We start from the raw sequence: 12,742 nt of genomic DNA, 5'->3' as shown, positions 1-12,742 counted from the left end.
CTGATCCAGCAGGCCTGCCTTACTTTCTTACACTGGATGTAATACAGAGTACAGGGGCACCTTCTGGTGAAAATTTCCATGCCCTTGATTGTATACATAGCAATAAACTTCTGCCCATTGCTACAGATAATAATAATACATGTGCATAAAAATCCTAAGTAGCTGCCTCACGTGTGAAGCATGGTGCAAGTGTTATCTCAGACATCCAACACACACACAGCAGCAGATGCTTGTTTTTACATACAGTGAGCATCTCTGTTTATTATATAATGGTGATGGTGATGGTGATGATGATGTATTATTTATACCCCGCCCATCCGGCTGTGGGGTAGGCAACCTAAGTTCCGCGGGCCAAATGTGGCCCAATTGCTGACCCCTGCCCTAGCCACTCTGGGCTGCTCCCAACAGAATATTAAAAACACAATAAAACATCAAACGTTAAAATCTTCCCTAAACAGGGCTGCCTTCAGATGTCTTCTAAAAGTCAGATAGTTGTTTATTTCCTTGACATCTGATGGGAGGGCGCCACTACCAAGAAGGCCCTCTGCAATTGTATGCAGTGGTCTTGTGTGTTAATGTTAGAAACCTTTTGGCCATACACACTTTCCCAAGTTTACATAGAGCAGGCATGCCTGGCTGGATGTTAAAAAGAAAAGTTTTCAGAAATGAATTAGGTTCCTACCATTTCAGCACTTCACACAATATGCAGGATTTGTGATGACATCCTCTAGTTCAGCTAGCTTTAAAATGCGATTAGACTAGTTCAGCGAAGTGAAGAGGTCTATCAACAAGCTGTTGGTTCATGATGGCTGTTGTAGATCCTCCACATTCCTGGGCAGTGTACCATTGAATCACAAGTGGAAGGGCTTTTACCTTCAGGCTCGGCTGCTGGCAATCCAGGAAGCATCTGGTTAGCCAATGCGGCAAACAGGATGCTGGACTAGATGGGCCTTTGGTTTTTCTGTAGCCCAGACACAGTAAGACAAGAAGGCAGCATGCTGCCTCTGAGCACCAGTTCACACGCAGCACAGATGGGGAGAGGCTGTTGCATGAGCTCCTGCTTGTGGGTTTCTCATGGGCATCTATCTGGCTGGCCACTGTGAGAAAGCTGGGGCAGGTAGATCTTTGGCATGATCCAGCAGCATTCTTTTTATGTTCTTAGTCTTATGTTTGTCTTACATTCCTAGTCAAGAGTGAAACCTGGGTAAGAGAGCTTACCTCTCTTCTGGCCTGTTGTGGTGTGGGGAGATCAATATCGGGACCATAACTTGAATGATAAAGAACATGCAATTTCTTTTGAGGCATTTCCACCAGAATCCTAATATAAATCTTCCAGTTTCTGCTTGGATTCTCCCAGAACAGCTTGCCATGCTTCTGCATGGGGTATTTTCATGGGTCAAGACAGACTCTTAACAAAGTGATCTACAAGTCTGGGGGTAGTTTGGTAACAAGCTATCCAAGCATGCCGCTCTTCCCAGCTGGAACAACTGCTCCATTGTATTCTGGGGTTTTTGAGGAGGGGGGCATGACTTCAAGGAGAGCCTGGAAAATGACAATTATTCTGCTTTTTTGCTAATAGGCATACTAACAGGTGCTGAGGTAAATGTGTCAGGCTCTGAATATACTGTAGCTGGGCTTAAAAGATGTTGAAGGGCTTATGTAATCCTCCTGGAATAGTTCCATAAACTTCCCTCCGGGGCCTTGAAAACTTCTACGGCTATTCATACCAGCTTCCACAGTTCACTTTACAAAGTGTGACCAGGATCTGAAAAGCTGGTTAGTTTCCTGTGCCAAAGTGGGTTGTGGACTTGTTTCAAGTCTGTATAGAAAAATGTGTTTTTTTCCTCTCCAACTAAAGGCGATTTAAAAGTAGTTTGTGATGTGGGGAAGGGTCTGGAATCCCAGCAGTGCATGCAGTCTGTCTAAAATTGCTCTCTAGCTAGGAACAAATGAGACGGTCTTATTCCAAGGCAGTGTATGGGTCGGTCTAGCACAATATTTTATACTCAGTAGATTCTACAGTGACTCTCCAGGGTTTCAGACAAATGCTCTTTCCCAGTCATAGCTGGAGATGTTGGCAGGATTGAATCTGAGTCCTCCTACATGCAGAACAGCTGCTCTGCCATGGATCTGCAGCCTATATTGAATTCAGTATCTTCCAGAACTGAATTTGTTCCTGAAAGTTAACTGGTTTTGGAAGATTCTGTAACCTAATACAATCTACTAGTGCCGTACATTTAGTTGAACGCATAATAAATTTTTAGCACTATGAAATGAGTTTACTTTCATTTTTATTTATAAAAGTATGCATGTACTGACAAGTCATGTAAAATATTGAGGTGGTGTGCAAGATATTCAGTAAAATGCAAGATCATTAAAGTGTGGCTCGTCAAGAAAGTTTATTACAGTGGTAACTCGGGTTACAAATGCTTCAGGTTACAGACTCTGCTAACCCAGAAGTAGTACCTCGGGTTAAGAACTTTACTTCAGGATGAGAACAGAAATCACACGGCGGCAGCGGGAGGCCCCATTAGCTAAAGTAGTACCTCAGGTTAAGAACAGCTTCAGGTTAAGAACAGACCTCCGGAATGGATTAAGTTCTTAACCAGAGGTACCACTGTATTAAGATTTGAGTCAATGTGTGTGCTAAAGGAACTGCCAAGACCGCTGCGAATTTCCAAGTTTTCACAGGGAAAGAGAAGGGAGAACTGCTATATTAGATGTATACCCTGCCCTTGTGTTGCAGTAAACCACAAACTGAAAACAATCACGCAAAATGAATAAAATATTGTATTAATAATTTTGAAAAACCTTTAAAAATAGAAAGGAACCACATGAACTTTACAAACACCACTAGACTTGCATGACTTAAAACCAGCTTCTCCGCTTCTGCCACCTTGGTTCCTTTACGTAGGAACATGTGTGTTTGTGCATTTCGAAACATTCGCTATTTCAATTGATGCGGATGAAGAAGGACTCTAAGGCACGTGAGAAGCAAAAGGAGCCCGAGGTTGTGCAGTTCAGGTGCCCTCAGCAGCATATTGTGGGAGCAGTGTGCCCAACAGGCCCCTAAACTGCACCGGATGCCTGAGGATATTCTGTATTCTGCAGCCCCAATGGTGATGATCATTGAATAATCCATTCAAACACACTAGGAATGCTCTCATTACCACCTTTGCATTTTGGCTGTACAAGATTTGCCGAAGCGTGAATTGACTGTAGCAGTGTGGTTGAATGTTTCATAAGAGGTTTCCCCCCGCAATCCATTTTTACCATTTCAAGCTGTGATTCCTTGTTTTTTCTTCCTATTCTCTCTCCCCCCCCCCAATCATTCATCTTGCCTTAATACTTTCCCACCAAATGCCCCAATCTGATTGGCCATCAAAATGTATGGCAACAATTCAACTCTGAGAATAGGAGTTATAGTGTAGCTACTTCATTTTTTCCCCCTTTTGGGAAAACTAGCAATAACATCTCTCTTATTTTATTGTCCATTAAAAAACAAAACAAAAAGGATTAGTTTCAGTCATGCCTCTTTTTTTATGCCTCCTTCATTTGTCAGCATCTTTTTTTTTCCACTGGCAGTATCCACAAATTAATATGGTCCAGGTGGGTTTGCATTAGTTACGTCCCTGAGTCAGGGATGGACTATATAGCTTATGCTATGGGTGTCATAGCGCTCCCCAACCCAAATGCAGTGATCTCTTGTAGATGCCCCTGTGCCTTGGATTCCCACTGTTGTAATACCTAATTTGTTTACTTTGCTAAATTTGCATACACCTTTTCACCTCTTTAAACAAATGGAGTGGGGTTCAAAGCAGCTTGCAGCCAAATAAGAACAAAACAAAGCTATCCTTTAAAAGCAACCCAACGCCCCCTGCCCCGCCCCTCCTTGCAGTGAAACATAAGAACCTGAAGCATGCCCAAACAAAACTGTCCTATCCTGCTTCTAGAAATGCCAGCAGGGACAGAACTGAACAGGCAGCCTGTTGGAGGATGTGTCACAGCTCTCTGAGCAGCAACTGAGCAGGTTCCTGCTTCTCAAAAGCCAGCCTGGCCTCTGAATGCAGTGTAACTTGAAACAAAGCCTCTTAAACTGTGCAGAAAGTGCTTGCAGGGAGGTTGTGGGAAATGCAGGGAGTGCTCAGCTTGAGTGCTTTGGCTCCTTTGCTTAACCTGTTGCATCTGAAGGTAGCCGTAGAAAACAACTTCTGGAGGAAGGCTAGGAAAGAGCCCCTGCTCCTTGACATCTTGTTTCCCCTCTTGTAAGAGCATTTTTTAAATATTTCATGCATTACCCACTTGCTGTCTATTGTCTAAGGGCCCACGAGCGGTTTTGCCACCTCCTGGGTTGTTATTGTGAACGAGGCTTCAGACTGTGCATCAAAACCCAATCTGCAACCTCCAAAATTCCACAGAGGTGCATTTGACTGTAACCTCATTCTGACATCCCTGCTCTGGCTGAGTTGTGTCAGCTGCTTACATCCCAGTCACATGCAGTCATCGTGGTTGTAGGATGCTGCAAGTAGGACCAAATGAAGTATGTTCCACCTCTTCACTTACTTTTAAATACCCCTCTGCTGCTTTCCTACTTTAAAAAAAATAATAAGGTGCACTCCAAAAGTTTCTCGCATAAACAGCCCACAAACTAAAGCAAGATAAAACTTACACTACTTTTTTTATTTGAAAAAATGGCAACATGTAGCACACACAGTCGATAAAACAAATGGATAAACAGCAATCAGTAAAACAAACAAATCAGTGAGGGTAAAGTTAAGTTAAATGTCATTGAAGATGCTCTTTGCCACCCATCTAATATTTTGACACAGGGTCACCTGGAGAATAACTGGGGGTGGGATAGTATGAGAGACCACTCATTGTGTGCAAACTGCTGTTTCTACATCATTAAGCCTTTCAGCAGAAGGAGACCACTATTAATCCTATTTTACAGAGGAGGCAGTTGAAACTATGGGAGCATGCCTTGCTCCAGATTCCATTCAGAGAGACCTGGCTAAGTTTCTATTGCACCCTAGGTCCAGTGGGCTGCACCAACTCCAGACAACATAGGAAGTCGCCTTATACTTGGTCACAACACTGGTCCATCTACCTTAGCCTTGTTGACACTGTATGGTGGCAACTCTCCAAACTCTCTTTCAGGCAGGGTTTTCCCCCCCTCCCCCCCTCCCTGCCTTACCTGGAGATTGAACCTGGTATGCTCTACATCAGGCTTCCTCAACCTTGGCCCTCCAGATGTTTTTGGCCTACAACTCCCATGATCCCTAGCTAGCAGGACCAGTGGTCAGGGATGATGGGAATTGTAGTCTCAAAACATCTGGAGGGCCAAGGTTGAGGAAGCCTGCTCTACATGGAAAGCTACATCCTTTCCCCATCCTTGTACCCACAGGCTATATTTAAAAAGAGAGAAAGAGTGAAGGCTGTGCACCAGGTCCGGCCAAATCACAGATCACAGACAGCTTTGGGATGACGTGGGATTTGACCAGATTGGGTTGAGGCAGCCGTGGGTTGGCTCAGGTCCACTCAGAGAGATCTGGGGCTGTTAAAAGAGGGGGCGGTCTGGCAGCAAGGTGGGATGGGGAGCACAAGAGCACAAGGATTTTTATTTAGGGGCTACTCCGAAGCATGGGCCCCAAAACGGATCTGCGCAGCTTTAGAGGAAGCCCTCCACCTTTCCTTGTCTCATCCTTTTAACCTCTTGGCTATTTTCTGTTCCTTTCATGTGGTCTTGTTCTTCTCTGTTTCGACAGAGCATAAACCTGTTTGGTTCTACTTTTTTCTGTTTTCATTTTTTTTCTTTCTTTCACTGTTCTCATTCCACTTCCCCTGTGGTTTCATTCCTATATCTTTCTTGTTTAGACCAACTGGAGGATCCAGCCGCCGTTAGCGCAGGCATGTAGGACCCTTCGGTAAACCTGATGGTAAGTGCACTCACTCGTGTGCTTCTATCAGGCTCCTAACAGGCTTTGGGGTGTAGCAGCCACAAAACATCTGGCAGTTGGGAATTGCTATTCCGTGCACAGGAGGCAACAGCATTGCCTTCTGCAGCTACAACACAGAAGTTTTCAGCCATGTCGTAGTAACTGGTGTAGAATGCCAAGGACCCAAAGTTTCATTAGTCATGAGTCCCCTCTTCAAAGAGGGAGGGAAACTGAAAAACTTGAGTGACTTGTTTGGACATAACTTGCTTGTGACTCTCCGTGTTAAGCTGAAAAAATATTGCCTCTTTCTAGCTCCTCTGGTAAATACGCAAAGGGGGTTCTCCTCCCCAACTTTCCTATCTGGTGTCAAGATTGCCAAACTAAGGATGTTGATTTGTCTGCCTGTTGTGTCATTTAAATCTTCATTCCCCACCTTTTCTGTCTTCGCCTGTGACATGTGAGAGACAATTTGGTGCGGTTGTTAGAATGTCTGAACGAAACTGGATAGACCAAGGTACAAATAAATCTGCACTCAGCCCTGAAGCTCACTGGGCAAGATTGGGCCAGTCACACTTTCAGCCTAGTCTACTTTGCAGGGCAGTTGCGAGGATAAAATTGGGAGTGGGGGAAGCCATGCCTGCCACCTCGAGCTCCTTGGAGGAAAAATGGGATATAAAAGTAGTAATAAATGAAAACTGCACTTGGAAATTTGCTGATAAGTCAGGAGTTAAAATGGAATGCCAATAAGTAATTAAAATAAATGCTGCACAGCAAGTAAAAATGGCAGCCACATAGATATGAATGCTACCTGCTCCTAAAACATGCTGGAATAGCAGTTTTTACCTGGTGTTCTGAATGCCAGTGGAGAGGGGGCAAACAAACTTCCAATATAAAGGGAGATTGCCTGGTTGAGAAGACTGTCTTTTTCTTCTTGTTGTTTTACTCAGCTGTAGCTATAACGGGTAGGAAATAAAGTAGGGCCTCTATTGAAAATCTGGCAGGAAACCAGGTAATATTGCCCAGGATGAGATAGTCCTTTAGAGTTTTACTGATTTATTTGTCAGTATTTATACCACCTGTCAATGAGTTCCTCTGGGTGGTTTACAGACTGATTACAAATAGAAAATACAATAAGTAGTGTGAACTCAGTAACCCAACTACATAAACCAGCACACATAAGCTAGGCCAGCATAAATGCAAGCTGCATTAAAATCAATACAAAACCAATGTCAAACCAACAAGTGAGCTGGGGGAGTGCAAGAATTTTACAAAGAACCAAGATAATATAACTAGTATGAACTAAAAGGTCTGGGAGAATAAAGTTAACATAGTTTTTGCCAAAGAGGAGGGTGATAAACATGTAGAAAATACTGTGTGGTTTGGAGAAAGGGTTTCTTCCTCATAATCCTAGGAACCTGAGGTCATCCGATGAAGCAGCTCTTCTGCATGCTGTGATTTTATTAATTACTAGGAGAGGTCTAAATGCAGCTGCTGGAAACCTGCAGTTAGGAGACTCTCAGCATAGCTCACGGTCCATTTTCCACAGTTCTTGGCCCTGTCACACTATTCCAGAAGTTTGTAAACTCAAGCCGCCTTCCTCCAGACTCTCTAAAGGTTGAAGTAGAAATAATCCAAATTCTGTTAAGTGTAAGTTGCCAAAGTGGAGTGCAGAATGTTCTGACTTGTGCAGCTTATTTCTTTTCTTTAAAAAAAAATACAATATTTATATATTTCAAAAAAATACTCTTTCCAAATTAAAATCAAATAACTTTGGACTCCCTCCCCAGTGGTTTCATCAATTTTCCAATTAATGCTGCATAGTGTAATTATTCTATGCCTTAGTTTCTCCACACTGTTTTCAGATATAAATTTTACTGCTGTTCTTATTCTAAAGCTACCTGCCTTTTAACATGTTCACATTTTTTTTTAACAATCTGCAAACAATTTCCAATCCTCCTTTAAAAAATTCCCTCGTCTTGATCTCCTAATTTTGCTAGTTAAACTTGCCATTTTGGCAAATTCCATCAGTCTGACTTGTGCAGTTTCAACGTTTTTATAGTATTGTTGCTTTCAGATCAGATACTTTGGAGAACCTTTTGAGTGCAGTATTTCAGGCTATCAGGGTCCGAAGGGGCATAATCCTAGAGAAATCGGGGGATTTTTTGGCTGGGAGAAAAAGATTTGGCAGGTCTCACATTACTTCTCTGCGAAACACAGAAAAAGCCTGTGCAAACCAGTTTGAAAAGTGATGGAAGTTGCTGAAGCAGTGGACACTGAAAAGCTTTGGACGTTTCCGTTTGCTCCTAGGACTCTGATCCAGTGGATCTAAAATTACATTTGCTCTCAAGTTGTCATCCTGGCTGTTTTTAGTAAGCGGGAGCAGCTGCACGCTGAATCGCCTCTTCCAGGGTAATTCCGTGTTAAGGTCATTCAGGTCTAATTCCAGAGCGAGTGTTTGCAGCTAGGAGTCTCATTAGGAGACTTTTAGGTGAGCCACTTATCTCTGGTATTGTTTCATTTCCAAGCCTATTTATTACTAGAATTTTTACCCAACTGCTCCTCAAAGGAACTCCCAAGTTGCATGTGCCATTTCCCTTCCCACCCTATTATAGCCTTACAACTGTCCTGCGAGATAGGTCTAGCTCAGGGGATGTGGAGAACCAGACATTGTTGGACTCCAGCTCCCATCAGCCTCAGCCAACATGGCCAGTGGGCAGTGTTGATTGGTCTAATAACATGAACTCAGCTCCACTTCACATTAGATTTCACTGCCGTGATTTGTTCGTGAGGCTGTTACAGGCAAATCAAATATAGAAAGTTGGGAATGCAGACCAGCAGCAAAGTACGGAGTGCAGAATGAATGGTGATGAAGGAAAGAAAGCAGCTCAGTGATCAGTACTATAAAGCAGTGTTTCCCAACCTTTTTTGGGCAAAGGCACACTTGTTTCATGAAAAAAATCTTGAGGCACACCACCATTACAGCCCCGTGACGTCAGCGCACAGCGTCACGCCGGGAGGGACATGAATTGCTAGCAAATTACATAATCACCTCCTTGAGGGCTGGCTCATCTTCTCCGAAGGCAGAACCCCATTAATTAACAGGACAGACTCACACCATAGCCAAGACGAGGGGGGAAAACCTCAGTCATGCACAGTCATGCACATGTGGGGGTTAAATGAGGACGAAGACCGGGCAGAGAGCAGGGTTCAAATCACCCCATCTGGCCAGGACAATCCCTGGGTGCTCCCTTGGGCCACTCGCCTGACCCACCTTGCAGGGCTGTTGTTGCGAGGATAACACGGGGAGAACCACGCGCGCCCCCGGGAGCTCCTTGGAGGAGAAAGCGGGCGATGAATGCAATGCACGAAATATATGAGAGGCGACCAGGTTTTGCAGGTGAGGGGCCCCCGCCAGCCTCCGCTTCCAACACCCGGCGCAACAATGCCAAAGTTTCCCCCCGGGCTCGGCTCGGGGAGCAGCGCTGCTCCCCCCCGGCTCCCCTTCGCCCTCCCGGCTCTCTCTGCCGCCCACTGGGGACCCCCCTCACCTGCCAAGTCCGGAGCGCCGGTGGAAGTTGCATGCATGCATGCAGGGCGCCGCGTTGCATTGCACTGCACTCCATGCAACGCCTGCATGCATGCATTGCCTTGCACGCCCACCAAGGGGTCTCCCCGCGGTCCGATGTGTCCCCTCCGGCGCGGATGCAGCATTGCAAAAATAACACACACCCCGACGCAGCCCTACCTGGGGGGCAGCCTCCGCCGCTCCGCCTCCGCGGGGATCCCCGGGCTCCATCCTGCCGCCCGATCTCCGCGGGGGCGCAGGCAGGCTGCGCGGGGTCTGCGCGGAAGAGCCCCTGCCCGCCCGGCCGCCGCCGCTGCACTCATTCCATGGCCGGGAGAAGAGCGCTTCAAACAAAACGCCCGGCCCGCCAGGCCACGCTGGGAAACGTAGTTCGCGCACCCCGCGCGGGCACGGAGCCCAAGGGCGAGGGGACTACGGATCCCGGCAGCCCCCGCGCCGGGGACGGAGGGGGAGAGGCCGGGTGCAGGGATGGAGGGACGGGTGGGTGAGCGAGTGAGTGAGTGGCAGCCGCCAAGCCTTGGCCGAGAGCCAGGAAGGGCCTCCCCGGAGGAGGAGGGAGGCGCAGAGCGGGAGGGAGGGAACCCCAGGGGTCATCTAGTGACGGCGCCCCAATCGAAAATTTGACTTAAAAAAAATCTTTCGAATTTTTTAATTTTTCCCGCGGCACACCAGGCAACATCTCGCGGCACACTAGTGTGCCGCGGAACAGTGGTTGGGAAACACTGCTATAAAGCAACTTACGCATATGAGAGAGCATCTTGGAGGAAGTTCAAGATGGGTTTGTGAGAGTTGCTGAGAAGAGAATCAGACTTCCCATCAGTAAACCAGGAGCAGAGTAGCAATTACGTGGAGTTAGTTGCATGCCCAGTATTAGCCCACATTTGACCTATGAGAAGTATACAGTCAGAAGGGATAGAGATTTTCAAACCTGCTTTTGGTGGCCGAGTCTCCAATTTGTTTGTTTTTTTGTTTGTCATGGGTAGCTAAATAAATAGGACTTGCCGATCAGAAGGTTGGCGGTTCGAATCCCCGCGACGAGGTGAGCTCCCATTGCTCAGTCCCTGCTCCTGCCAACCTAGCAGTTTGAAAGCACCCCAAAGTGCAAGTAGATAAATAGGTACCGCTCTGACAGGAAGGTAAACAGTGTTTCCGTGCACTGCTCTGGTTCACCAGAAGCGGCTTCGTCATACTGGCCACACGACCCGGAAGCAGTACGCCAGCTCCCTCGGCCAATAAAGCAAGATGAGCGCCGCAACCCCAGAATCGGCCACAATTGGACCTAATGGTCAGGGGTCCCTTTACCTTTATTCCATAAAAGCAAAAACTGGGGTGATGATTTACCAAGGAAAGGGACCAAAAATAAGTGTCTGTCCCTTACAAACAGAAAGTGTGTATGTTGGTGAAATTTACATCGAGTTCATGCCATTAGCTGTGTCGCATCCTAAATTAGTCTTGAAAAATATGCAGTCTTTTTTTTTTTTTAAAAAAAAAAGATAGGTCAGAATTATAAACGGGCTTATGTCTGCTGCTGATCTTGTTTCAGTTGAATGTGAAAAGATCTATAATAGGAAGGAGCTGAAATTGTAAGGGGAAAATCCCAATATTTTGCATTTCACTTGTGCGCAAAATTGTAAATCCTTACAATAGTTCTGTAAGGTGGGTGATGGTTATTTCCCCCTGTTCTTCCCATGTTAGATACTACAAACGTCTGTGCATGCTGGGATTCATGAGTAGCCTGCTGTTGTGCTCCACTTATACTATGCTTTTACAGTGTGTTTTTTTCTTTTACGCAGTGTTTTATTGGAGTGTGTGTGTGTGTGTGTGTGTGTGTGTGTGTTAAGCAATATTTCCAGAAATTTGGAAACCAATTTGGTCACCCTAAACATATAATTTATATGGGGTACTTAGCACCATATTTCCTTAAAATTTATAGTAGTAATAGTGCTAGGTGTTGGAGGTGCAACCATCATGGCTGACTTTTTAAACAAGTATTGAGGGTACCCACAAACCAAAGATTTTGGGGAACATTTGTTAAGTTAACCTATTGATCCTTAATTTGATCTCATGCTGTGCCCTAGTTATTTTGTTAAGTGATAATAATAGAGAAAGATAACCCAAGTGGTAGCAAAGCAGTGTGCAGCTCATTAACTGTACTGTAGTTGCAATTGACTGTGAAGAATGTGGGTCTTCAGAGCTCCGAGTAAAATACAGTAAGAGGTGACAAAATTTTGGAAACTGGCAGAAAAGTCAAGGAGGTACAGTGGTACCTCGGGTTACATACGCTTCAGGTTACATACACTTCAGCTTACAGTCTCCACTAATCCAGAAATAGTACCTCAGGTTAAGAACTTTGCCTCAGGATAAGAACAGAAATCATGCTCCGGCAGCGTGGCAGCAGCAGGAGGCCCCATTAGCTAAAGTGGTGCTTCAGGTTAAGAACAGTTTCAGGTTAAGAACGGACCTCTGGAACGAATTAAGTACTTAACCCGAGCTACCACTGTATGTGTGTTTAAGAGAAGGTGACTAGATAACAATTAGTTAAATTATATAAACTCACTGGCTTTCTTTTATAGTCATGAAGGAAAGATTTAATTTAGAGAGATTTGGGAAGGTTTCTGTGCTGAGAAGAAGTGCATTATTGGAATAAGATAGTATTCTTAAATGTGGTACTAGTGGAACAATTTCTCTTGCTGCAGCAAAAACAATAAATAATGTTTTGGCACCTTAAATAATAACAAATCTATTAAAAACAGAACTTTTTGTGACGGTACTCATTGGTACAGAGTAACAACACCTCTTTCTTATCCCCATTAGCAGCCATTTTGTGCTGGCACAGTCAGTGCTTTTATTGAGATGAGTATCAGCACCACATTTTTACCCCCCAAAAAGAAGAACCCCAAACTGAATGCAGCATAATAAATTTTGTGGACAGCAGGCCACTTCATCAGGTGCATGATCAAGCATCTGCTGACATGTACGACACGAAAGCTTATGCCGTAATAGATGTGTTAGTCTTTAAGACTCCCCCTTGTGATTCTGGTAGAATCATTTTCTTGTTCGTTTCTGTATGCATGGATACAATATTTCTAACGTACTTGATATTGGTTTCAGAATTAAAAGTAACCAATATTGAAATTAAAAGAATGTTTAAAAAGAGAGGAACATGCAATGGTCTGAAGACCATAATGCTTTTACTACATTTGAATGTACTTTCTGTAAA

General features: G+C 44.8%; 1 protein-coding gene across 3 annotated transcripts in view; it reads left to right on the top strand.

Moving 5' to 3' along the window:
* Positions 1 to 12,742, top strand: part of PRDM2 (PR/SET domain 2) — a 63,572-nt gene that overhangs the window by 41,141 nt on the left and 9,689 nt on the right. The window contains exon 1 of one of the 3 annotated variants that reach the window (XM_081201358.1): positions 5,875 to 5,936. The exons of the other annotated variants lie outside the window; for them this stretch is intronic. The gene's annotated coding sequence lies outside the window, so the exon portion shown is untranslated. Of the gene's footprint in view, positions 1 to 5,874; positions 5,937 to 12,742 lie in introns of those variants that run through there. 3 annotated transcript variants of the gene reach the window in all.

The sequence above is a fragment of the Podarcis bocagei genome (assembly GCF_964188305.1).
Source record: "Podarcis bocagei genome assembly, chromosome: 7".
Lineage (NCBI taxonomy): Eukaryota > Metazoa > Chordata > Lepidosauria > Squamata > Lacertidae > Podarcis > Podarcis bocagei.
The sequence above is the reverse complement of the archived record's forward strand: the minus strand, read 5'-3'. Positions and strand labels throughout refer to the sequence as shown.